The following is a 27,758-nucleotide window of genomic DNA, read 5'->3' on the forward strand; positions in this document are numbered from 1 at the left end:
AGAAAAGCATTCAGAAGTGATAACGGTACTCAATTTTTCAAGGAAGAGGCAAGGATAGAGCTCATAGATATTTCTTCTTAAATAAGAAGTGGGCTGAATGTATGATGGGTCCCAGCCAGGTCCTTAATAAAAAGGATGATGTCTGTGTTCCCCAGAGGGCTCATGACGCCACTTTGGAGTTTGCACTCAGCAAGAAGTAGCTCATGTTGCACACCACATGACACTGGAATAGGACTAACAAACATCAGGAAGTCCCAAATGGCTGCGAATTTGGCAGTGCTGTCTGAACTGGCCCATTGCAGTGTTCATGGACCTTTTGAGCTTACTTGAGCACAGTTGCAAGCAGATAGCAGAATCCTGGCTTTTGATTTAAGGCACTTCACTGTTTCAAAGAACATGGAAACTGAAATAATACAGGGTGCCTCTGAAACCCAAGGTGCACTGGCTAAATCATAGGGAGCTGAAACTTGTACAATGACTGTCTGGCTTAAGAAAGACCATTAACATTCCTTACTAGCATTCATATGCATGCATTCATATTAAAATTCTAATAAAAATATTCAAACCACATCTGGGAACTAGTATTCTAGGTCAGCACCACTATTGTAAATTTTCAGCTAAGCCACTGACTTCTCAAAAAGAGTTTCTAATGGAAATGTTGACAGGCTGTTAGCTAAGTACAGTGGTGAGAATGGCACTGACCATGAGACAGTTTAACAAATAATAAAATACTAGTAAACAGATGAGGCTTTAAGCATATTCATTAGGCTGACTTTCTGATGAGTTAAAACAGACTGCTTATTTCTTGTCCATAAACACCCCCAGGCAGTGGAAATCTGTCATGCATACTGCTGGTGTGACAAAGTTTGTTTAGTTCTAGAATACAGTAGTCAGAAATATGCAAGAAACCACATATGGTGACATAGCGCCCTTAAGTCTGTAAAGCTGGAAGGAAATTTTCTGGTTAAAAATTCTGATATGTTATAAGAGTGTGTGTTATCCTACTAAAAATTAGATATCTGTGGGACTAGTTTAGAACAATGGGACTACTAAGAATATCATTACTAAAAAGTGAAACCATTGTCTGAAACAGTCTCCGGCTGGAGGGTTGTGTGGTGGGAAAATATTTTAACGGGGTTTCCTATTAGTGTGATTGTTTTCAAGACGTAACAGTCGTGCTGGAGTACAGTGGAATGTTCACCATGTGCGTCTCTCTAATAGATGGTACGGACTTCATGGTGATTTTGTTTTTTTAAAACCCCCCTCTTTCTGAGTTTTGCTCCATAAATTCACAGGCTAACACAGAGTGTGCTTACATGATGTATTTACACTAGAGAAGCAAATGTTAGAGAGCAGGATAGGTGGATCTGTGGAGAAAACAGGAAGCCTCAGAGCTTCAGATATATATTAAGCCAAAAGATTGCATGGTATAGCTCATGGGATCCAAAGCCAAGCCTACCCCTGCCAACAGCTCTTAGCCAAAACTTCTTAGCCTGCAAATCCTGACAATTTGCAACTACTCATGCAGAAAATATTTGCAGTACAGCTCTGCAAGCAGATTAAATGTAGATAAAAGCTGGAAAAAGTAGGAGGGGAAAAGAAGTAAATGGGCACATTTTTATTAATTCCATTCTTCTGTCACTTGCCTGTTGGTCATAGTATATAAACCTGTAGCAAACATGTTGCATTAATAGGTTTATTTATACAGTAGTGTGTTCAAACCCCATTTTATATATGGAGTGGATTTTTATATAGATGGTGGATTTCTGAGCAACATAGCAAATTATTTAGTAGTTTCAGTGTTAATGAATGCTAAAATTTTACCATGTTACAATACTTTTTTTATGCCTAAGGCTTCTTATGCCCTTACATTTTTTCCAACCCTGTGAAAATAGTTTTTCCTTGAATAGGAATGGCAGAACTGACAGTTGCCAAGTGGAGATCTTAGGTTAAGCTGTTACCCACTTTTACCACTTGCTCTTCTTACAAAACTAATAGCTTCTCTGGACTATCTTAAGTACCCTTCCAAGACTGGTGAAGTGGAGATCCTTTTTGTTAAGGAGATCTTCCTCAAAGAAGTTTCCTTTGGGATAACAGAACTGAGCTGTTTCATCCTCTTTTCTGAGAGACGATATTTTTTTTTTTTTTGATATTCCAAGTGGTCTGTCTACACTTCTCCTGCCATGGAGTTATATTTAAGATAGACCACTATAATGATGGACTTTGAGTTGTCTCTTACTATTGAGATTATAAACACAAACAAAGGAAGATGAAATTCCTCAGTTCAGCATTATGCAAATGCCACATGTACAGCAGTTCTGCAGTTCTCTGGAGAACACAGAATTTATGCTAAAATCTCTGTGAGCATAACCTGTTTGTGTCCTACAGAAAAAAAAACTAGACCGCAGAAATTATTCATGCAGTTGTTTGGCTACAGTTCTATCTTTAGTTGCACTTGCCTTCAATTTGACTGTTGATTTAATTTATGGAGGCACCTCTGTTAACTAAAATACTTTATTGCTGAACTCTTTTCTTCTTTAAGTATGTTAACACCATAGGACTACATTTATATTAAAGGAAACTTTATGCCATGATGGAACTGTGAAAACAAAACTGTGTTTCCGGTGGGGTTTTGATTTCTTTCTTCAGAGCTCTAAGTTATACTGATTTCTTTTCTTGGATGGTTGCTGATAAGTGGTTCTTCCTTTGGTTGTTTAATTTCCAAGTATTATGGATCATATGCAGTGGGGAAAATCCCACTGTTTAAGGTATTAGCTTCTCCCATTAATTCAGGTTTCATCAGTATTAGGAAAACTTAGAAAATAAGTGTTTTATGAAGTGTTTCTTCCTTCTGTGCTAGGACATAGTATTCTCCTTCTGCAAGTACATGATCGTGAAATTCTCTCCTGTGCCAGATTCTGCTTTGCTTCTGTGAGACAGTCTGAAGAGATCTACTTAAACCTAGGGGACTATTTACGTAACAAGAGCTAATGTAGCTAAAACTATTGAATTGTCTGGCTTGAGTTTGGGTAGAATATCAGGCTGTCTTGCTGATCAGTGTTTGCTCATCTTCCAATGGTATACTTCTTTGTTGGTTTTTAAGTCCCGAGTACCCTCTTCTCCAAACAGCTGGCAAAAGATGAGTGGCCATCTCGTTATGGTAGTACTACTACTACTACTGTGGCAGTAGCTCTGTGCCTCACTACAAAGAAAGATATCAGACCTTTTCAGATCTCCTGGTTTTGCTGAAACTTCTACTAAAAATACCTCTCTTGAATCTTGGGGCCTGCTGGTAGTGGCTGCCGCCAGGGACAGAAAGCTAACGTCAGGTTCTCACACAAGGACCTTTGCCATATGAGATAAAAATGGCCTAATTTCAGGACAACTTAACACTGAGGGCACTGCTTATGCAGCATTTTTACCCAGTTGCTTAGCAGGTGAAGAAAAATATCTTAGAAAAATTCATTGGATAATCCCACTATTTAATCCCATGTACTTTTTGTTGATACTCATATTCAATCTAATAAATTACCACTCTCTCCTACATTGTAGAAGGGATTGAGATACAGTTTAATATCAACGCAATTCCAGAGCCACAGTATAATTTCTTCTATACTATTACTTTAGAGAGCCTGCCTCCATCATTTTTCCTTATCAGACAAATATTTTGTCTTTAGTATCACAAATCCTAGAATGGCATTAAAGACCATCTAGTCCAACGCTAGCCCCTGTGGATAGGTGTGATTTGTCCACAAGTGAGGCTGTGCTGGTTATCTCAGATCACCTCCTTTTATTGCATGAGCCTTAATGTTTCATCTGTTTTTTTCTAAGAAACAATAGCAAAACATGAAGTTAATAGTGAGTTTATATACATAAAAACATTACCAGAGGCTTTTAAATAGAAGACTTTGGCTAGTGTATGCTCTTTAGGCTTCCACAAGAGCTCTTTACACACTTCAAGCTTGTGTACATTTACAACTCTTTACAGACTCGACAGTGACAAGCAACACTTTTGAACTCAGTTGTTTAAGGATGGCACACACTTTCTACATATAAGAGAAATTTAGTGAGACAAATGGAGTTCATTCATATTTTAGTCACCAACAATTCATGGTGACTTTACTAGTTGCACTTTTTTAAATCTCTGACTTTGAAGGGAAAAAAAGAAGGTTAAGCACAAGAATTTATAAAAATCTTTTCCAGTTGAACTTTTCAGTTCATGGATGAAAATTAAATAGCTTTTTGTAATGAAGGGCAAAATAGAGATGTTGTGGTGGTAGAAATAGAAAGAAAACAAAAGGCTGAACAGTAGTAAAACAACTTTTCTACATTTCATAAAAACAAAATCAAGAATTTCATGGAGGCTGAAAAGCACCTTGGAAATTTGGTGTTCATAAAATTACAAATGATTATTTTAACAGACAAAGAATTCAAAGTGTGTTTTCAAGAGCATTTCCCCATCAAAAATTAGCAGTTGCTTGTTTTAAAATGGTTTCTAATCAGTCTGTTGAAGGCAACTCTAATGGGGGAAATTCTCAGCTTTAATAAGAATATTAGAGGATGCACTGAACATATCTATCCTACATATAGAAAACAAATAGAGCCATTCTCAATGTAGTATAGACTTTAAGAACTTGCTTTACAAGATTTGTTTTTAATCAGAAACATCCATATTAAAGAAAACAAAATAATATGGCACCAGCAATAACAGGGAGGTAGGTCCTAAAGACTGCAGCTAAGGACTCCTGGCAAGATTTTTAGTAGAAGCAACTACTTAGACAAGCTGTGTGGAAAAGTTATTTCACAGTAATCTCAGAGGCATGAGTCTAGATTATACTGAAGACAATATTCCAGCTAGGTAAGGCAAGTAGGCCTTTCAATATTCGTGGTGTTTTCTTTAGTTAAATGCTTTGAGCAGAAATAGAGATCTACAGCAGGAGCAATTCAACTCTCTTAACACTGAAGTATACTGCAGCACGTGGCTCAAGGCATCTAGGGCTGGCATGTTCATCTATGTAAATTACTATTTTTTTATCCTTGTGATCTTTTTCAATCAGTTAACACATATTTACAAGGCTACTTGCAGCAAAAAGGTACATGACACTGCCTATTCATTTTGCTCGCTAACATGATTATGTTTTATTTATTTTAACAGAGCTGAAATGCTAATATCACAAGTAGTCCTTGTTTCATCCTACACTAAGCATAGTCTTGTGCAGTCTATTCATGCTAATAAATAACGGTAATTGCAACAGGAATGAAGCCTAGAGGGCCATGACACTTCAACAGGCAATGCAAAACAGAAGATAATTCTACGTTTTGGAAGAGGGGGATACAATTTATTCTGTAACTCTGAAAATTAGGGAAAAAACCCTAATAATTTGAGAATGAAAATTCTTATACTTTCCATGTTTAGAATGTATAATACCACCGGGACAATATGGTCTGACAGGAGGCATGGTTTCTGCTTCAACTAATAGTATTGAGGAATTGTTTCACTTTAATTACTCTATGTTTGTTTTCCTGCACCCTTAAGTCTGAAGTTCTGGAGGAAGGTTCTTTCATTTTCATTAGATTGCAATTTAACATCCAACAACAAGAGCCCCACCCTAGATGCTGATACATATTTTATTTCCCAAAGCAAGAATAAATCTGGAATTCTCTATTGTTATTCCACAGCAGTATTAATTTCAGTAGAATAAAAATCTCTGTGACATATATGGAAATTTTGATACAGAAGCTAGGGACAAACAGCACCCTGTTTAGCATCCCTTTATCTGCCTCTGAAGGACCATCTCATTAACCCTGTGGGGGACTTTACTTGCCCATCTTTTATTTTTCTTTCTTTCTTTTATTTAAAAGCTTTTCCTCCGCACTCGTAATATATGACATTGTTCTATTTGGTGGGGGCTGACTGGGTTCTTTTCAGAGCTCCTCAGTCCTTCTCTCCAATTAGCCAGAAAGACCACTGCTGAGTGACAGCAGTACATTCTTCCCACAGGTTTCCCCATCCCAGGGCATATGAGATGGGACCTGAAGGGCAGCAGTCAACCTCTGGTTTCCAGACTCACATCAGCAGATAACCTCCCGAGGTCATGAAGCCAATACTACAGTTGATGGAAGGGTTTTCAAATTAAGACTTCTGGTGCTGCAAACTTACTCCCTTCTTTCAGTAATTTTAGTGTAACTATAATAAACATGTAGAATGAAGTAGCCACTAAACCTGTTGATATCTGTAAGATTTATTTTTTTACATATCCGTGGCTTTCTTTTTTCTCTTTTCTGACTTTTGACATTTTTCTCAAACACTTACTATTTACCACTTGCCCATGAACTAGGGCAATTGCTAACTTAGGATTCCTGTGAAGGTGTAAGAAGTCTTGTTGACAGCATTCACCACCTGCCTCTTCTGTAAACAGAGGATTTGTTTACAGCTTTATGACATGCAGTACCTGGGTAACCAAAGCTCTGGACCTCTGCAAGGTCTGCAAACTCCGATTTTGTAGTTTCCTGAAAATAATCATTCTTGCCTTATTTCCTTGTTTTCCATAAAAAAATGATAGAAATATTTATGCACGTTACAAGGGGTACACTTTACATCACCAATGTATAATTCAGGGAAATATCTAAAAACTGTTAAGTAGTCCTTTAATCAAATGCAGCTTCTACGTTTTGACAATACTAATTGAATTATGTTACAGTATGATTGGAAGATGCCAAAAACTGAAATGAAAAAAATCAGACAAAAAAGACAGAAGATGAACTGGCTGTACTCAAGAGACTCAATTAGGGCATAAAGAATGGTGCCTTAATCTCAGAGGAAATTCTACTAAAAATGAAGTATTACTTGGCTATCTAATAACCTTGCTAAACTGACACAAAGTTCTTTAAATTCTCTGTAAATTTAACTGAAATACAAATATAATTTAGAGAATTAAATATAATATGGTCTATAAATCTGTCAACCATTTGTGTACAAACTACAGGTGTGATATTTGCAAAACAAACATGATACATATTGAGTCACTTCAAAAAGAAGGCGATTACAAGGGGAATAAGTATGGGCCAATGTCAACACCTTGTTATGTCAGCATTATAAATTTCACCAAACTCAGCTGCTATAAGACTGTAATTCCTTCTTCCATGGGCATTTCTTGCAGATAGTAATACAGGCTGCAAATACTACAGAACGTCAGCAGAATTCAGAGCAAGAATTCTGTCCCACCAAAGATTTATTTTAATGTTCTTCATTAGGCCTGTTTCTCCATCATTAAAATCTGCAAGAATGTAAATTGCCAAGTATTTCCCAAAATTAAAATTCCAGAGGCCCCTTTTTCTTACTCTAATTTTCATCCAAATATTAGTGATAATAGAGGGAAAACTCTCATCACATTTCTGCTTACAGAGACTGAGAAAATTATTTTTTTCTGATGGAGGAAATCTACCCCCTCTATAGGGAACTAGCAGGTATGTCAGGGCAATATTGCTTTGCTTTTCCAGATTGTTCTACTTGAGAATAATTGCTGAAATGAACCCTTTTGTGTAATAAATCCTTCCTTTAAGAAAGTATTAATTACTTCAGCAGTACTGCTCACTTCTAGAAATCCTGTTTCCCATTATGTTTCATTTACAGCCATATGGATGATACCAAACAGGACAAGTAAGAAGGGTCCTGGATACCTGAGCAAGCTTACTACCTCACTTGCCCTCTCTTAATCTATTCCTCCTGGAAATCTTTCATCACAGCAAGATTTGTTTAAACTTTCAGACAGGTGAAAGCAAACCTGATACAAGAACATTCCTGATTTTCTCCTGATGCTCTGATATGGATGCTGTTATCTTTCATCTTCAGAAGTGAAGGTTCCAGGAAGGAATGAGAGAAAACCTCTCTGTCCCATCATCTGGAACCTGGGGTGGTCGAAGAAAGGGCTCCAGCAGCTCCTCCTTACCAACTCATCAGTCAGTTCACCTCTGACTTTGCACAGCTAACTGCATGATTGCACAACTGAAAAAGCAGCTCTTCTTGATGCCAACTATGGTAATGCCATGTCTTAACTCCTACACTCTTAGAGCAAAGCCATGGGCATGGTGACTGTGGTTTATGTTACCTAAGACATGTAAGTATTTATTTATTCATTCCCACCCCCAAGTCAGTAATATTAAATTCTGTTCATAATACAGTGCAATTATCTTAAAAGTTGTTGCCTGTTTTCAAAAACAAAACTTAGGGTAAATTGATACATTAAAAAAAATAAATAATAATATTAATAGGATACATAATAAAGAGGACCACTATAAGGATTTTACTATTTGTCCACTAAGGTTGAGTAAATTGCCTATAAATTATTCAGTCTTCACAAGCTCTGAGCAGTAAAACTGTTATTACACTTTGCACACTATGTACGTCTAATATCAAACCTGAAGTTCATTTATCAACAACTACTCTTGTGTAAACAATCCATGGAGAAAACGTACTTGCTTTTACTTGTTATTGATGATCTCTCAAAACTCAGAAATTGCCTCCTCTTCAATTTCCTACCAAATTCTTAGGTAATCACCTCATCAATAGTTCCCAGCAAATATAATTGTTTCCAGAACATAACTTCTCTCTCAGAGCTTCAAAAGTGTGAAAAATGAAAATGCGTATTTAAAAAAAAAAATCTCAGGATGTGTATATGCTTTTATGAAGTCAGAAGAGGAGAAAAGTTTTCCCAGAACAGGATATGGGGCAGTGAAAATGAAACACAGGCCTTTTAGGATGTTTTGGGTTTTTTGTTTTGTTTTTTTACCATGAAGTTCGACCTCCAGTGGCATTTACACAGGAGTACAGGCCATTCAAATGCTAATAAGGCGCCCACATTCAGAGTCAGTCCCAAGTGTAGTCGGCTAATGGAAAAGGTGAGGAAGAGAACTTTGTATGCCTTTTAATGGAGTGGTGTGCTATAGGGCAAGGAGTGGAGATTTACACTAACTGCTTTGTTCTCATCTGAGGTGCACCTCCCTAGTGTCCATTTCCTCCACTCTCTCTCCCTGTAGTAGCAACGATGTTCTGAAACCAGGGCTGAAGTAGTCACTTGTAGGTCTCTGAACAACTTTGGAGCTGTGGCAAAACCTACATCTTTGGTTTTAATTGCTTAAAAAATGCTAAGTATTTGTTACTAGGAAAAGAATATAATGGGAAGGGTGAGGAAGGATAAAGGTCCAAGAGAGCATATTTGCCTCGATGAACCTCGGCCCCCTGTTTTAAACTACTCAGGGCTGCTTTGGAGATTGTTGTCAAAAGCATCCTTTTCCCATCCCAGAACAGCTGTTGCCCAAAAACAAACTACTGTGAGAAAAATGTGCATGTATCATTGCATCAATACTTGATCACACACAGCCACCTGTCCGACAAGTTCCTCTACCCCAAGAACTGCATTAAGATTAAGGCACTTAATCTCTACTTGTCCAATTTGGGAAAATCAGCAAAGTGCTGCTCAGGTAGCTCTCATAGCTCTTGATGTATCAACATTGTTATGTTAGCTGAAACAAATGGCTTTATGTAATTTCACATAAGTATCTTTTTATCTTAATTAGGAGCTGGTGGTTTCAGAAAATTAGCCACTTCTCTGCTGAAAGTCTGTTCTGTCATCTGTGCAGTCCAGTAGTTGCAGTAAAAATGCCCCCACAAAACCTACAGATATACATCAAGGCATGTTCCAGTTAATACTAGAACCAAAGTGCTTCTTTACATCAACTTCAATCAGTGGATTACCGTGCCAGAGGAAATTCTTTTAGTAGCTTCTTTTGTGTGGTTTACATGGGGCTAGCTGATAAGATCCCTGGGGCTGTGCCTCCCTCTGCATTTACCAAGTGCAGTAAGGACCTTCTAGCAGAATGTATAAATTATGAGTAAATGTTAATAAGTAACCAAATGTAAATATAATAACTACATTAATAACTACTAATATATTACATAAACAGACTAGACCCATTGGATGAATGCAGAAACCATGAACATTACTCATTCATTCAGAGTAAACTCATTACTTCACAGCCAAGACAAAACAAACTTTCCTCTTGCTGGATATCTCAAGATTTCAATGCATAAAGAATGACTTAATAAGAAGTGTAACTTCAGAATCAACTAACAGACATGTACAAAACAGACCTCTACAACTGCTGTTTAAATGCCCTTAAAATAACTTAACTACTTTATTTTTAGTTTATATCTCTGAGATTCAGGATGAGGTCCTCACAGAAACCAACACCTAAACAGTCTGATCAGGAGTATCCCAATGCAAGACAACATTTTAATACTTGCTATAAAAGAAGGGTAATTGCCTCTAAATTCTATGCCTGGCTTTCTGCCTACTACCATTCTGACAGTGCTGCAAATAAACCAGCAGTTTAAATCCATAAATGCTTACAGATTATACTGGAGCTTTAACTTACATGTTCAGAAATGTCTGAAGTCTTTGAACAGAACATTTTAACAGGAGAAAGGAACTTGTACTTTGAAATAAAACAGGTTTTCTGAAAATACACTTCGACATATTTTTTTTGAATCTCTGCTTTTCATTTTACAGTTTTTCTCTGTTTCCTTTCTCTATTGCACACCACCTGCAAATAAATGAGTGAAATTGCCTGAGCTTCATTTAATCTTATGCTACTAGGAGAATTGAATTCAATCATGCTTCTGGAAGTAACAGAGTTATTTTTAGTGTAATAGTAATATATAATGCCATTTGTAGTGCCATTTGGAAATTGCATTTTTACTTCTATAAAACATGCTAACAAACTTATAGTGAATCATTCCTTGCTGACTAGATATTATTATATTATAATGCAATACAGCAACAACATGATGTTACAGTGTAGTAAAAAGATCTTGGTATGAATCTGTATTTGAGTTTATTGCATAACAAGCTCTACCCTGCTGACAAGGAAACTGATGAATGCTTCACTATTGGTTTCACTAGAAACCTCAACATGCCTGAAAGTTGACTAACACACACAGATACTGACTTACCCAGACCATTTCTGATCAATGACAGTAAAATGAAGTCTCTGGTTTATGCTATCTATATATGTAATCAAAAACCATTTTCAAAATGCCTAGTTTTACATCTCACAGATTTTGAATCTGCTTTAAATATATTTTTAGTAACATTATGGTGGCCATCTCAGAGTTATTCCATTGAAAAATCTTGTAAATTGATAAGAATAACCAGAGAGAAGTTTTAAAGGATGGTGGAAATTCCTAGAGGAAAATACCTCTAGGAAATTCCGTGAGGAAAGTACATCTAACATAAAACTGATTAAAAAAGCAAATTCAAGGGAATTACACTGAGCAGCAGCACAAACATTTAATGGTGCAGCTTAAAATGTTCACATTTTTATAAATCATCCAAGGATTGCTCTTTTTTTTATTTGTAATGAAATGAAATCTGAAACAGGTTTCTACAGCCAGAATAAACACGGATAGATGTGGGGCACACCCTCAGTCCTCCCGCAGTGCCAGAGGCTCTGGAGGTGAGGTAATGCCAGCCCTGACGTTTCTCCTGCCTCCCCAACAACCTGACCCAATGTTGTCTCTGGAACACGTCTGAGAGTGACTTTCAGGCTACATCTGCAGGATGTAAAGGAAAGAAAGGGAAGAAAGAAAGGAAATTTTCTGAAGATTTTTCTTCTGACCTAAGGCCATCTGTTAGAGCAGTGTTTCTGTAAAGCCAAAATTTTCATTATCAGCTCTCTCATTCTCCAGCACAGGATGGATGCCTGGACTAGACAAAGAACCAGGAATGGTCCTTGACCCATACACAATCTGAACAGGACCAGGGCATGTCTTTGGAGAATGCCAACTGGTGAGAACAAAACTAATACAAGAAGTAAACTAACAGATCTGCGTGCTAGACCTGATCAGTGCAGACACAGGTTTTGTAGCCCACAGTGATCAAGGGAACACATGGATTATCAAACAAAAATTTATGTCGCAACATTTTCTTTGGGTCAGCTCCATAGATTACTTAAATGAAACTTCATGAAACTTCCATGAAACATGATGGAAAGGTATATTGCAGGAAGCAGAGTGTGTCTCTCCCAGGAAAGAAAAAAAAATCCTGGTGAAATGGCAGGATACAAATTAGGATTATCAGGCGCACCTCATTCTGCCTGCACAGGCAGCTGAAACAATACAGGTTTTCTTTTGCACTTAGCCAGCTTCGTTTTAAGCAAGATTTAGAGACAAAATTTGCAGTCATTTCAGTGGGACCTTTGTCTGTGTACGGTATGCAGAACAGAGCCCTCTCCTGGTAAGCACTGAAGATAATTGAGGACATCCCTGGCACCGTATTTGGCACTGCCTGCAGCACATATCTCTGTGATGAAGTATTGAACGTAGGCACTCAAAATAAAATATTAGAAAGCTCAGCTATTTGGAGCCATGGAACCTTATGATTGAGGTCAGATTTGTTTGGATTAAAAAATATATGGAAATCTAACTAACACTGAAATGATGGCATACTTGAAAATTGAAACCAAAAAAATAGGTTATATAACATACTTAAAGGCACAGTTGGCATTTCAAGATCACAATGACTAGCCAGTTGTAACCTGTTTTTGAACCCACAGCTGAACTCTGCATGTCAAATTACTGAAAAGGGTGGGTCACCTTCTTTTTAAACCTGAAATCTGATAACCAGGTCAAAAGAGCCCCCATTCATTCTTTCTTTTTATGACTATAAAGCCATGAAGCACCAATAATAACCTTAAGTGTATAGATCAACACTCTTTGCCTAATTAACATGCTTTTGGATTTCATACTTCAATCTGAAAATAAGAAACCGTATTTCAAAGCTCTGTTTTTGCAAAACAAAATTTGCAACTGGTACCTAATCTGGATGCAGGACATGGTAGGCACTTAAACAAATCTTAATAATGATCCATTGCCAAAATACTGGCTCTCTGTCATTAGCTTTTCTCAGAATAACTTTACTATAATCCCTTTGCTTAAACAGCAACACAACCTCATTGTCACTGAGATACAATGCACAAGAATATTGGTTTAATTTTAAAATTATTTATTAGTATTCCAAACATCATATTGTTTTTTAGCAACATATGCAAACACAATTCTCCAGAGCCACTCTACTTATGGCTGTAACCTCACTAGATTTCACAAGGTGAGTAGGGTTGGGCCTGTAGCATTTGCATGGAAGACTTCCAAGGAAATTCCAGGTTACTCTATGAAATGGTATTTGTGCAGGGTGGCATTCTTCTGCTGACGCAGTACTGAACCAGCAGAAAGAATATGATCACAAGTGCTGTCTTTAATTAAGGGGTAAAACCAAGGATACTGAGCACTTGTGGGCATTAAACACTCTACGGCAGTTTTTGCCAGTGTAGGAGTGCCTGGCCAAATACCAGTCCAGATAATTACATCCTGCCTACTTACATTCCCATGTTGCTTTAAATGGATAAGGCATTATTCTTCTATTCTGGTGTAAAAGTGAATCCTGCTGCCCTTCCTTGGGCTCTGTTAGAACTATTTCTAGCATGACCTTCTCCATGGTCACACCGAGTCACTTATGTGAACCAGTGCATTGTACAACATTTTGGATTTGCCGCCGTCTGAAATCACTTCCGCTGAGCTCATGGGAATTTGCTTCAGCCTAAGGACATTGATTCAACCAATATCACCACTTAACTACTGCCTGTGAAAGCCATACTTAAAATTAATCTCTGCAAAAAATTGTCTGATTATGAGATCAGTTTCTGTAGGACTTCCCTTCAGTACATGTGACGCTCAGTTTTAGCATGACCCTGCCCATCCTCATCAAAATCAACAGCAAAACAGCAGCATGGTTCAATGGCACCAAGACCAGGCTCCTTATGGGGAGATTTGTCTTGGGACCATACCATGTACCAGCACGGCAGGCCTCCCACACCTAAATTTGAAGTAAGTTACACTGAACAAGGATATAGATAATCTTTTCAAGTCCGCTGTACATTTTAATATAGAGCGCAACAAACGGTTAATAGCTTGTTTTGAAGTGATATGTCTCTTAAAACAACTAATGTTACTGCAGGACTGTTTCCCATAACAGAAATTTGCTTCATAGCAGTGGAAGGAAACCAGACTTCACAAAACCTTCATTACCATGTTTGAGTACCTCACACAAGGCCACCGTGCTCCCACTCACCAAAGTCCCCCCAAAAGGAAGGAGTTGTTAACATGTTTCCCTGTACAAGGAGCCTGTTAGCAAGATGGGTGCTGGCATTGGTCACAACTTAGTCTGTGGCAGGGTTGTCAATCATGATTATTCCTACAAATCTGAGTTTTCTCCCCTTCCAATTACTCTCTAAACTCTCATTTTCAAAATTAATTTCCTATTTTTGGCTCGACCTACACTATGTCAATTTGAAGGCTGGCTTTAGAAGGCTCTTTTGGTTTAAAAGTTTTTTTAGCTTTATTTGTGTAGGTCAAAAGAGTTTTCCAAATCTGTTCTCTCTCTGTGTGGCGAGTCTCCCAAGACAGCAAATACAGGGTTTTTATAGACTTGTTTTCATGATGATTAAGTCATCTGAAATTGTTTAGAAGAAAGATGACCATGTTACTATAGTTCATTGAATGCAAATTATGAAATTCAAAGGCTTGAGTAAAGTTAAATAGCTTTTAATAGTATCACCAAATGCAAAGTAAGAAAAGAGAAAGCAGGTAGGAAGGAATTTTCACAAATCCATACTTTTTTTCCCCTCTCCTTTCGTGTGACTTGCTGACCTCAAAAGCTTCTAACATTCATGACTTCTGAAGCCCAAGACTTTTCTCTCACATCTCTGTCCAAATATAGGGCCCAGCTTTTGCCTCCTCTGTTAAATCTTTTACTTAGCCCCTTTGGAGAATGAAGTTAACTTGACAGGAAGAGGGTGATGCAGCTGGTTGAACAAGAGCCGCTCAATCCACTCAGTGAAACTATAGTCAGAAGATAATACAAGGTGAAGGGTAAGAGTATGAAATGTGACTAAGCAATTAGGGATTTTCTTCCGCTTCTCCACACAAAGGAGCGAAGAGGACCAAATGCAGCTGCTGAATTTCTTGCAGAGAAGGGCGTTCAGTTTCAGAGCAGGAGAGGACTTTGCCTTCATCCACACTGACCAGCTTGAGAGAAAGCAGGCGAATGTATCCTGAAAAAGGGTACGCTGACCAGTACTGGCGTGTAGCACTTGATTACACTTGATCGTTCAAACTCAGGATTACTTTATAGTGCTGGTTTCTCCCAGAAAACGTGTGGACTTCACTACCTGTACTCCAGTGGATTGGCATCAATCAATCCCTACCCTTCAGGGCCCCCTCCTTTGCTCCCATCACTCCTAACTGCAGATGTCAGGGAGTAGCGAAGGCACAAGGTCCAGGCCCCGGGCTGCGAGGCCGAGGACGGCGGGAGGGACACTTTGGAGTTGTCTGGTGGCCGGGTCAGCCGGTGGTCCGTGCCCAGCGCGGTGCCCGGAGCCCGGGGCAGGGCAGTGCCGGCGAGCTGAGCGGGACAGCGGCGGGTGGGCAGCGGGGCTGCCGTGCCGAGAGGGGCCGGCACAGGGAGCAGCCCCTGCGGCAGCTCCCGGCACAAGTGCGGAGCGGCGCCCCGGGGCTGCGCTGCCTCCCGGTTCCTCGCCCCTCACCTCCGTGCTCCCGGGACGGCCTTTTTGGGCGGGAGGGCGGGAGGGGGTTACCTTTTCTTAGGGAAGTCCCGTCTCTTGCCGGGGAAACCTTTTTTACGTTCCTGTGCGTGAGAGGCAACTAGTTGCACTCAGTGAAGTGCGAGGAGTGTTTGGCTTCTCCCGTACCAGCCTCCTCCTCCTCCATCTATCCCCCCCGCCCCGAATTTCCCCTCCCGTTTTGCTCCGAGTTGCGCTTTATTTGTGTGTGCAGAAAGGGGTGGGGGGGGACGACTTGTAGGGGGGATGTTCTGTTTTTGCCAGAGGAGCAGTGCAAAAAGGGAGCCTCGGCTCGGAGAAAGTACCAGAGTAAATAAATAAGGAGCGGCCTTAAAATAAAGGTAGCGGCATATCCCGGCAGCGAGAAGGTGAGTGTCTCAGTTCCCCGCGTCTTCCTCCCACCCCTTCTGCTCGGAGGTGGAGGAAAGGGGTTCCCTGCCGCATGTGCATGTGTCCGTGGAGGGGGTGTGTGCGTCTGCTCGTATTTAGCGTTTATTTAGCACTGTTTTCGTGTCGGTTCGATGACAGCAGCAACAACAACAACAACAAAGTTGCTGTAAAACAAATGTGATGGGAGGGAGCAGCCGGGCCGTCCATCGCGGGGTAGAGACGAGCTTTTATCCCGGCCCCATGCGAGTTTAACTGCAAAAAACCAAATTGGTTTTCCGTGCCGACGGGGTGACTTTTTCCCCGCCCAGCCGGACTTTCTGCCTCTGTCCAGGTGACATTCCCTGCCGTTCTGCCCTCACCGCTCTTCGGCTGGGTGTTCCCGGGGCTGCTGGGGTAAGCCCCAAGACAAGGAGCAAGCCGCGACGGCTGCCGTCGCACTGTTCCCCGCTTGCGCCTCCCGCCCACCCCCGGTGCGGCGGAAACGGGGGGCCCCGGCTGCGCCCCGAGAGCAGCCGGGGGCTGCCGGCCCGCCTAAGGTGGCCGACGGGGCTCTGCTGACCGCCAGGTCGCTCTGCCGACCGCCTGTCCCTGCGAGGGCTGGCGGCGGGGCCAGCAGCGGCTTGGAAGGAGGCTGTGGGGAAACAACGTTTTTGGGGGCGGCGGGGTCCCCTCCGGACGGAGCGGCATGAAAACACGCGGGGATGGTAGTCCCTTCCCGAAATCCCCGCTCCTTCGGCGAGGGTCCGGGCAGCGCGGGGGCAGCGGCAGAGGAGTCGGTCGGTTCCGCCGCCCTCGGCCCGGCGGTGCCCCGGCGCCGGCAGCGCTCGGGGGTCTCCGCTGCCCGCCTGGCCCGGGGCGGAGCGCTGCGGGCGTGCCGGGCTCGGGTGCCGGCGGACGGGGCACGCTGCCTCCCGCTGCGTCCTGGCCGGCAGCCGCCGCGGGGCTCCGGCAGCCGCTTTTTCCAGCGTCCGAAGGGAGCGGGGACAGAGCCGCCCGTTGTTTTTGTTCCTCTCCGTTTCCTCTCCCTGAGGGATGTCTCTTGCCCTTCCCCCCGCCCCGGCTTGTTTTTCTTGTGGTTTAAAGACAGAACGTTGCATTTTCGGGTCGTCCCACCGCTCCCCCGCCCCCGCCGCGGTCCCCGCTGCGCCGGCGGACGGGACACGGGGAAGCCCCGGCGCGGGGGTCCCGCCGCCTTTTCCAGCGGCGATGCGGGGACTTGTGTTTTGGTTAGAAAGCGTTTCCACGTGGGTAAGCCTTGTGTGCGTATGTGCGTATGCGTGTGTGTGTGTGTGTGTGTGTGTGTGTGTGTGTGCGTGCGCGGGTGCGTGCGCGTACTTGATCCGCGAGGAGGTAACAGGATTCTCCGTGTTCAAACCCAGCGGGCCCTTAGCCATTAATCTCCTTCTCCTGCTGTCATTACAGACACTTCCAAAGTCAGATACCCGCGGAGAGCCGCCAGCGGCGTTTCACACGGCGGTTCTCCCCGAGCGGCGGGGGTTCCGCGCCCTGCCCGGCCGGACGCGGGGCTGCCCGGGGAGCAGCCCCGCCGCGCCTTCCGCCGGGAAGGGAGAGCGGGATCCCGCGGCATCGCCGCTGCCAATCGGTAGTTGGCATCTAAAGTTTCATTTACATTTATGAAAGTGCCGCTCGGAGCCAAGCAGGCGCTGTGCTGCCGGCTCCGGACCCGCGGGCAGGGCTGGCAGCCGAGCGCACGGAGGGACGCGCTCGGGTCGCGCGTGGCGGTGTGAAATAGCTGGTATTTACCAAAATCCTGGGACGCACGCTGTACCAGACAAGGGAGCGACTTGGCCGGTTCCAGTTTAAGTATGAAGTCATGCTGGAACAGTAAGGAACCAGTATTTATAGTTTTCTGAGTTTTGTTTTACGTGTTTCATTTGCGGAGACTAGAAAGCGTATCTAAGATAAACTAATCAGCAGTTTAGATTTAGAGGGAGTTATACAAAGAAAAGTCATCTTTTCTGGTTGGCAAATAGATTTTCTGGTCTGACCGCGGAGTTTAATGTTAGAAGCATGTACTTTGCAATAAATCCCAGGCCATATCTTTGTTTCATTTCCTTAACACTCAAAAGAAAAGTTTCGCAAAATTGCTGTGGGTTTGACTCTTCCCCTAGTATTTCTGAAAATGCTGCCGAATGCTTGCATACTTGCAGTATATATCATACTGTGAGTAAAGTGGAAATACAGACTGACATTTCTCTCTCTTCTCTTCCCAGTGATTCTTTCTCTGTTTGACATCTAACATTATCTGGTCTATGTCTGAAACAGCTCTTTTTGTTGTTTTTTTTGTTGTTTTTTTTTTTTTTTTTAAATTGTGGTGGTATTTATTTTACCAAACGTTATTTAACCAAATTTAATAGAAATGAAAGTGGAATATGTTGACGAATCTTTTATGTCTCTTTGTTCAGATAATTTTATGCAATTCTTAATTGTTACATGTATATGGTGGTACAGATAATAAATTTAGTTGAAGTTACTAATTAGTTAGTGAATTAGTTACTCTTGTCATTTGCATTTTTTAATGGCCGCACAACACTTTGCAGCATAAATTCATTCTGCATGGATAATGTCAATGGAGTAAATAAATCCTAAACAAGCGATGCATTGCATGGGGCACTGGTGGGTTCTCAGTTAATTGCAGTTCACAGTTAAAATATTTCAGACAAGGCAACTGTAGAAATACAGCTATAGATAGTATCATGTGGCATATTTTTAGCATCTGATGCAAGTGTTAAAGTTTAACTCTTTAAACTTAATGCAAGTCCTAGAATTAATATTAAACATTGGCATTTGGTGAAGGAAAGGTACCTGTCTATTTCCCTGATGAACTGATGGTATTGGATGATGTTGTGTGCAATCCTCCAGTGTTAAAATTTAAACAGCATTTTACTCTCTTCAATACGAAAGTTACTACGGAAAGAAAAAAGAAATTCCTGGAATTTCTGTTAAAAGCTCTAGGACGCAGCTATTAATTTTTTTTTTTTCAGTGTTATCTTTTTCCTTCTCGAAGGTACAGATTTTATGAACTCAGGGTAAAGCAGGTCTCCCTTTTTATAAGGAGCGTTTATTCAGCATACTTCTATATTGCAGCTGCTGATCATATTTCATAGAGCTGTTAAAGCACTTAAAACCTAAAATTAGGTACTGTCTGGTAGTAAATATTTCAAATCACTCCTTGAAGAAATGGGCTTAAAAAAGAGACATTCTGAAATATATTATTGAGGAAAAGTAATCTTGCATTGCTTTTACTCTGTGCAATACCAATCTAAATCACTGATTTCAACACAGTGTACTTTTTCCTTAGGTTTCCTTAATCTCCTGGATTTTTATTGTGATTTTATGCTGCCTTTATTTGATACCATAACCAGCTACTTTGTTCAAGCTATGTTTACGACGGCAATGCTTGAATTAACAGGTGTCAAATTAACTTCTAACATACCTGTATTTCCAATGAGTGTTCTTGTGATACTAAGAACTGAAATGTAAGTTTCCTTGCTTCCTGGTGTGCATGTTTCTGGCTGTTAGTTGCAGAAGGTGTACACTTGCTTTTTTCCAGATTTTGGATGAGATAATTTACAGATTGGTATTTTCAAATTGAGGGGTGGGGTCAGGTTTGTTTTTTTAATTAAGCATAGGAATAGGTTTATTTTCTTACTAGCTTTCATTTTTGGTACTGTCAGAATTTGCAGGAAAAATGCAAACACTGGGACATCAGTCTGACAGATATATGTCAAATTGGTTGAGTATTTTTAAAGATTTTTGGAAGTTCAACACTAAACCAAGTCTGGTAGCAGCAACACTCAGACATCTTTGCTTTTGTCTTTGTACTTGAGAATCCAGTAGTATTTCTGCTGTCTAATATATCTGTAATCTTCTTGACATTTTGCGTTAAAAAATCCCCGTATTTATGGTATGCAACTGGAAGAAGAACGTTGATATTCAGTCATTGATCGAGAGACTTATAAGTACGCCTAATAAGTGCTATTTTTCTTTTTTAGATTTAAATATTGTGTAAATGTGTGTCCAACTTAACCTTTTTCTGTCATTGAAAAGCGCTAATTGATCTTGCTGACCCTGACATAATAGTATAGTTTGATATTTGAAACCTTTCAGCTTTGGCATGGCCCTTTTATCACCCCTGAGATTTCAGGGCATGGTTCTACTGAAAGCATAAAGTCTACTCTTTGAAAAATTAAATAAAAATGGTTATTAAAAATAAATTATGGTCTTTTAAAGTCAGTCCATGTTTTACCTATCAAAGCATCAGACTTTACAATATACATTAAAAACTTTCTGATTTACTTGTATTTATTAGGTGACATTTTAGATATTGCTGTACAGAAATCAGATTTTTATGAAATAATTTTTGGCCAATTCCACACTTCTGTGTTGCAGTGTTTTTAAATCTGTCATTAAATCAGAAGTGGTTAAAGGAACTTGGATGCAATTTGCAGTGCAAAAGCTCAGATAAGAAGAGTACTTATATGTCAAATAAGTAATAAAATCTACTTGAAAAGGCAGTAAAACTCACATTTTTAGTCTACATTGTAGTTTGCAACACTGCCAAAAGAATTGCTTTTGGGATGGCTGTAATATAGGACCTTAAAGGCAAAAGCTATTTTAAAGCATTTTCTTCATTTTATCTCTAAGCCTGGGAAATGTGTCAAAGAGCTGGCTGCCTTTTTGCTTTAACGTTAAACAGTGAAAATTACTTTGATGATTGATTATCCTATATTGAAATGTATCACTGGGCAGTCTCAGTCACAGGTTTGTATAGGCTTGTTATCAGGATTTTGAGCAAAATGTCAAATGCTAATGGACGTCTGAGGAATACTAAAGTTTAAGCATTTTATTTTCAATTTGTTTAAAATGTCCTTATTTCTCCAGGGGAAGATTATAGTGACTAGTGATTATCTTCAGAGCTTCTTACTCCATAAGCCAATGAGACTTTTTTGATTTTAGGCTGTTAGGCTAGACACTAAAGTTTGATTCAGGCTGCAATTACCATGGATTTGAAAAGAAGTAGTTTGGAGGATTTCTATGCATATATTAATTGGGAGATCTATGTCTTTTTCCTAGAAACTAGAACTAACTATCTAAATACTGTTACAGTGACTTTTCATTAAGCAGCTGCCTGTAGAACTACAGTGGAGGGCAGTTCAGTTGGATGTAATTTAAATGCTGTCTCTGATGCACTCAGTCTGCCTGGGCTGACTGAATATCTCTTTGCACTAGGGTTGTGTAGGGCTATAGAATTTGACTAGTTTGGAGCAGAAAATTACAGAAAAGACCTCCAAAGGCAACCTGAAAAATATTCACACAACGACTGATTTTTGCATAGGTGTTAACTTATTACTTATGTATTTAAGTCAGTATGCACTAGATTTTTTGGCAGCATTAAAATTAAATACTATTCTGATGTGACCCAGTATAAGCTCACATTCTCAGCAGTGTAAAAAATTACTGCTGCCTTTTTTTTTTTAATTGGGTAGGTCAGCGAGTAGCTGGTCTGCTCTTGACATATACACAATTAAACCACAAAAACTTACATTAAAATACCATGAAGGGTTTGATTTAGACCATAAAAGTAAAAGAAACACAGAGCTGAGTTTGCAATTTTTCAAATAATTCTCCTCTATGACTATGTGTATATAACTATTGAAATCAATGCTGGTGCATGAGGTAATTGGAAACTTAACTTGATGTTTTGTGCCAGATCCTTAGCTGTTGCAAATTGGAGTAGGAATGCTGAAATTACTGGAGTGGTCTCACATTATGCTGGATGGGTATCTAGTCCTCTATTCTTAGTTCAGTCTGCTTTTTTGGTGGGGTATTGCAATATACATTATATGTGTGAGATCACATGCACAGAGAAGTGATCCTGCAATACTTAAGAACAAAAAAAAAAAAAAAAAAAAAGAAAAAAATAGAGTTAAGTATAAATATCCATTTTTTCTTCCATTTTACAGCATTTTCATACTCCTGTGTTTGAACTTTTTTTTTGTAGCGTTTTATAAATGACCACAGAAATGCCTTTGACAGTAACTGTGTTTTTGAAAATGATGCAGTTAGAAATATTGCTAATTGTGTGTATTCTTTTAATTCTGTGACGGCAACTTTGTTGCTTAAAGAAATGAGTAATTGGGTTGTGCTTATTCAGGGACATTTAATGAATGTCAAGCCTATTCAATGAAAGGCATGAAGTCCATGTTAAGTCCCATTTGGATATTTATTTTTATTGACTGTAGTATACTCCCAGAACATCATAGAAAATGAAGTTTACCTTACTCCCACGAGAGAGCAGCTAAACCAGCCTCTGGACACTTCAGTTTGTGCATCCTGACATCATGCTGTATGTGAGGTCTTTCTTCTGGCTCTCCCGAGTGTCCCAGCATAGACATGGTCTCACTAAACCAGGCACAGCACAGGGAGATTATGCACATTTCCTCTGCCAAGTTCTAGCAGTGCAACTCAGACTCAACCTAGCATTTCTGTTCTGGTCTTCTTAGCACAGAGAGCTGGGAAGTTGAGAACTAATAGGGCTGAATGGGTATATAGAGGTTTTTACAAACGCAGTGATTATATTCTGGGAAAGGGTCTTGCAAATAACATTTCTTATTACCCCAAAGCAAGATTTAAACTGTGGTGGGTTTTCCAAATGGAAAGATGAAAGTACTTTTCCACTCAGCCACCTATTCTTATGTTTATTCTAATCTGGCGTGGTAGAAGGATCTAGTATAATGTTAAAATTATTTCTTTTTCAGTTAATTGCACCTTCAGAGAAGCAATTTTTATGTTCAAAGCACCATCTGAATCCTGAGCTCACACTGTGCAGCAGTATGCCTGGGAGTTACCTGCAACATGAGGTCTTTCAGCTGAAATGGCTAGATGATGTGTTTCCTAGTCTTTCTGGTATCTAGTTAGCTATGATTCAGCTTGTTTTCCAGTTTTATGGCTAAATGATAGTCTGATTTCTCCAAGGGCTAGATGAGCAGTCAAATTTTTGGCATAAAACAAATGAAATAGAAGAGTTTGCTCCCTGATAGTTGTGAAAGTACTCAGCTTTTTGAAGGAAGTCCAGGATTGGAACAGCAGCTTGCGAGATGCTGTCAAATCAGAACTAAATCTGAAATAGTTTGATTATAAGGTCTGTCGGAAGAGATCCAGCATTTTGCTCTGTTTTTACATCATTATTTAGGGATATTGGTTCATGTAAACATCAGTAGCAGTAACCTCATGTGTGGCTAACCCTACCTAAAGTCCTACTTCGTCTGTTTCCTGTGGCAGAGAACAGATAAGCACGAAGCCATGGTTTCACATTTGGTGGCAGCGCTTCTAAAGCGGCCCCTTAACCCACCTCTGTGGGCCACTCGTTTAAGTTGGATCTGCTCTTGCTGTGGTTCACAAACAGCTGTGCTGGCAGCCAGGCAAAGGTCGGAATGAGTGGCAGCACCCGTGCTGCTGAGCCTGGCAGCGGTGCTGCAGAAATAGCTGCAGAACCACAGTCTCCGTTACCTAATCTGCCACCTCAATTAACTGAAGTGCAGGGTCAAGTCTGTGGGATAGGTGGAATTTTTCAGAATGAAAACATTGTCTACAAAAATGATCCCTTGATCTTTAATCAAAAGGTTGTATTGATGCAGGGATTTTCGACTAAAATCGAAGTAGCTGCAAATAATTTGCAGATTTGTGTGCAAGTTAAAACAATAGGGAAAGTACTGGGGCCTTTGGAGGGGACAGATGTGATTTTCTTGAAGGGAGGCAGGAGTTCAGACATGATACCAGATGACAGAACTTTTCCAGATCTTTGCACTGCTGTCCAAAAGCTGGGCTTGCAGGGAACAGGCGGAGCATAACTCCGCTAGAAGTAGGACGTCACTGCCAAGGGCTGCAGCGCTCGTGACAGGCTGCATTCTTTTATCACTATTCCTGGGGAAAGAAGTGCAATAATTTCTCAGAAGTGGCCATTACATAGCTGTCACTGTAGACAAGTGCTTAATTTATGGCAACTATTTTTTATTAGTCTCCACTGTCACAAAGTATTAACTTACAGGCTATCACGTTCCAAATGCCTTTTTTTAATGTTGTTCCCATATAACACTGAAATATGCGTACTATACCGCATCACGGGTTTATGAACACTCAAGCAAGCCAAACCAGCGATATTATTTTTGATGTGAATACAAGTTTGATTTCCAAAGATAAGTGTAGTGATGTAATAAAGTTCTGTAAGTCTGTCTTGAGTTCTGTAAGTCTGTCTTGAGTTGACATGACTTTTTGATTAATAAAGTTGAAGGATACAAAATCAACTTGGCACAAGTGAAAAGGATTAAACAGCAAAGTGAAGCATAGATTTCACAAATAGTTACTTGTTAATGAGTCTTTAAAAACCATGCTATTACAAAGGGTTTTTCAGGGGGCAATCATCAAATCAAAACCTATTTATTATTTTACCAGTGACACCAAGATTAGTAAGTTCTACAAGAAGTAATACCCTTGATTAGAACAATTACTGACCTAATAAAAGGTGTTATTCTTCTTACAAACTTCCTTATACTTCCTTTGTTAGACTAATGTTAGACTAATGCCTGAAGTACTGCTACTACAAAGACCGAGGGATGGGTAAATAATGAGGGGAGCAGATTGATGAGAGCAGTCTGGCTCATTGAGCAAACAGAGCAAGCAAACAATATACTTCACTACAAGCCAGAAGTTTATTTAAGAAAAAAAAATAAGAAAAAGGAGGCCATAGCAAAGGATAATGATGGTATCATAGCCAAAGAAAGGACTAGTAACTTTAAGTACTCAGCACAGTAAGAGTTACATTAGCTGTGTAGGTAGTATGGGTGCAGCTACTACTGCAAAGCTGTACCCTTTCTTAGCTTTGGAAAGGAAGCTTTAAAATATTGGAGGTTGCAGATTTAAGACCAGAGGAGTAATTAAACTTTGGAAAATGTTTCTTCCAGGGGATTAACAAATTTTAGTTGACCAAAGGAGAATGTAGCATAGTTTGATCACAGCTAATAAATATCTAAATGTGGAAAAGGAAATGTGGTAAAGGATGCATTGTCAAAGCAGTTGTTTTAGTTAAAATCTATGACTATATAATCTAGAATACCTGCTTTTTACAATTACTTTGTGTGGCACACTTACTGCTGGCTCATAGTAAAAGAGATTTTCCTGTAGGATTGCAAGCTGTTCCACGGATGTCAAAACATTTCAGTTGCCTGTGGGGACTGCTGATGGGCCAGGAGCCGAAATGAGTGCAGACAGCTCATGTGAGGATCAGCAGCATAAAAATGTAGATTACACAGGACATCTGGTATGGGGTTTTAAATGTTCTTTGTGCTGGACAAAGGTGGAACATAGAAAATTTTCGGCTTTCAGTCATTCAAAATTGTTCATTCATTCAAAATTGTTCTGATGGTTTCAGTTTGACTTGATGGCTGGGGTGCAGAAGTGTTAGTTTTGGTGAGTAATAATTGTCATTCTGTTCTGTCAGAAAGCACCCAAGCTGCATGATGGCACCAGAAGGGGTTCTGTATTCTGGGACAGTTCTGCATTCACACTTTTTGCTTCCCATCGTTCATGGAATGAAAAAATAAGTTTCTAAAATGCATTATTTAGGGGTTACTGTCAATTTCGGTTAAGAAAAACATTTCTTCTACCAAGCTGTAACCCAAGGACCCAGGTTTCTTTTCAATGAGTTTACTTTTTATTTCTTTCTGACATTTCAAAATGTTCCGTTCAAGAATTTCATGTGAGACACTTGGCAGTAACAGGAATAGCAGCTGCTGAGCAATGACTCTCACACCTAAAAAGGATGGGCTGCTGCAAACTTCCTCCTTCACCAGGATGTTTCTAGTAAGCCTAGTGTGTGTTTGAACTTTTACAGTAGCTCTCATTGCATCCTCATACTGCTGAATACACTCTTCAAGCTGCAGCATGATTTTTGAAGCAGGTAGGATGAATAGGTATGTTACAACTTTCATGAGACCATGAGGCTGGATTCTTTGCACTAAGTTTTTCAGCCTTGTAAAACTGCTGTTTGCTTTTACCTTGTGGATATGCTCGTTTTTAGGTTCTCCTTAATTCTAAAATGTTTCTGTTTTAGAAATAATCTTTATTTTTATTTTATGCTTGTTTTGTGTCACAAGGTTTTAGAGGGGGTTTTTATGTGTAAAAGGTAAACTTGACATGTTTTTGGGGAGAGGGAATAGGAAATAATTAATATTTTCAAGTTGACAGTGCTTTTAAATAATCTGACTAACCAAGTATAGCCTTTTTCTTTCTGTTTTCAATGTCTTGTTTATAAATAAATGAAATGTTTTCTTGATTTGTTCGCAGCCATTTTCTACAAAAAAGAGAAAAAAGTTGTCTCAGAAGTTAACCAAAATACACTGTGTAGTAAAAATAAAAATCCTTCTCCCTAAAAAAATCTAGTTTTTCAAATGTTGAAATGGCCAGCTTGCAGGAAAATAAAACAAAAATCTTTATTAAAAAATTTAAAAGAGTGTGCTTCTATCTGTGGCATTTTTGCATTACTTGTTTGGGTTTTATTTCTTTCCCCTGGGAACCACCTTTCTTTCTTTTCTCTTTATTTTTAGGGGAACACAGTGGGATTCTAGATTAGATTTGTTTATAAATTGAGGCCAGAAACAGTATCAGCATTTGTTTTATTAATTTCTATCTGGAAAATTCTGTAATTGATTAATTTGGAATTAGATAGATGAAGTCTGTGTAGCTGCATGCCTTATCTAAGCATGAGTGAAGAGGTCTCTCCCAGGGAGGCCCCCAAGCATTAGTTGATTTGTAGCTCTGGTCTCAATTTTAGCAATTTCACAGTGTGATGTGCATTGCTAGGATAAGGGATGTATTGCTGAGTTTATAATTCTGTATCCTGAAATTCTCAAAGTTAACCCTTATTTGTTACACAGGTGGCAGGGGTAGGAAGAGTAGGGGAATCAGTTTTAGTCATATTCGGGTTCCTGTAAAGTTGGTACCCAGAAATGCAAAAGATAAGTGTTGCACCAGCGTGTCCTTTTACAAAACTAAAGTAAATGAGATCCAGTGCTTGCAGTTGTTTTGCATTTGTCTGGAAGTCTTTCTGTTTTCCCCATTTTTTTGTTTATGATGGTAGTATCAGCAGGCAGGTCTGTCACAGACCCTTTCTGTTTCTTACCTGGTTTACGTACCTAACTGGTGCAGGGACATCATGGACTGTGTTGCTCTGCTTTTTTGTCTTGGTGACTGCTTTTGACTGGTTCCAAATGGTTTTGTGGTGCTGTGACTTGTTGCTAAGTCTGAAGTACCTGATACAGAGTCGCAATATCATCTTAATTTTTCGTGAATAAAATGTCCACAGATGCTACGTAAGCAATGCTACTCTTCAGCAAACTCAGTTCAAGAAAGCAAATTACACTAAACTGACAATTACACAAATACTCATTGAAGACCCCACAGAATTTGTAAGACTGTGTCTAACAAATGAATAGTGACTTGCATGAAAGTCAGTAATTTGATTTGAATTTTGAGGAATTTTCAGTGTATTGCAGTTTGGTGGCATGAATCGTGTCTGTTTTGATTACTGTATTTAATGTTTGGCATGAATTCATGCACTGAGAAAGGAAGAAGGAAATAACAAATTATGTCACAGT

The 27,758-nt window shown here is 39.8% G+C and overlaps 1 protein-coding gene across 20 annotated transcripts in view; it reads left to right on the forward strand.

The window, feature by feature from the left end:
- Positions 1 to 15,758: 15,758 nt before the first annotated feature.
- Positions 15,759 to 27,758, forward strand: part of EYA4 (EYA transcriptional coactivator and phosphatase 4) — a 140,413-nt gene continuing 128,413 nt past the window's right edge. For 9 of the 20 annotated variants that reach the window (XM_058835090.1, XM_058835097.1, XM_058835098.1 and 6 more), the window contains exon 1: positions 17,631 to 17,928. The gene's annotated coding sequence lies outside the window, so the exon portion shown is untranslated. Of the gene's footprint in view, positions 16,062 to 16,455; positions 16,477 to 17,191; positions 17,332 to 17,630; positions 17,929 to 25,997; positions 26,076 to 27,758 lie in introns of those variants that run through there. The other 11 variants (XM_058835092.1, XM_058835103.1, XM_058835094.1 and 8 more) reach the window with 9 other exon arrangements.

This window comes from Poecile atricapillus, chromosome 3 (assembly GCF_030490865.1).
Source record: "Poecile atricapillus isolate bPoeAtr1 chromosome 3, bPoeAtr1.hap1, whole genome shotgun sequence".
Classification (NCBI taxonomy): domain Eukaryota; kingdom Metazoa; phylum Chordata; class Aves; order Passeriformes; family Paridae; genus Poecile; species Poecile atricapillus.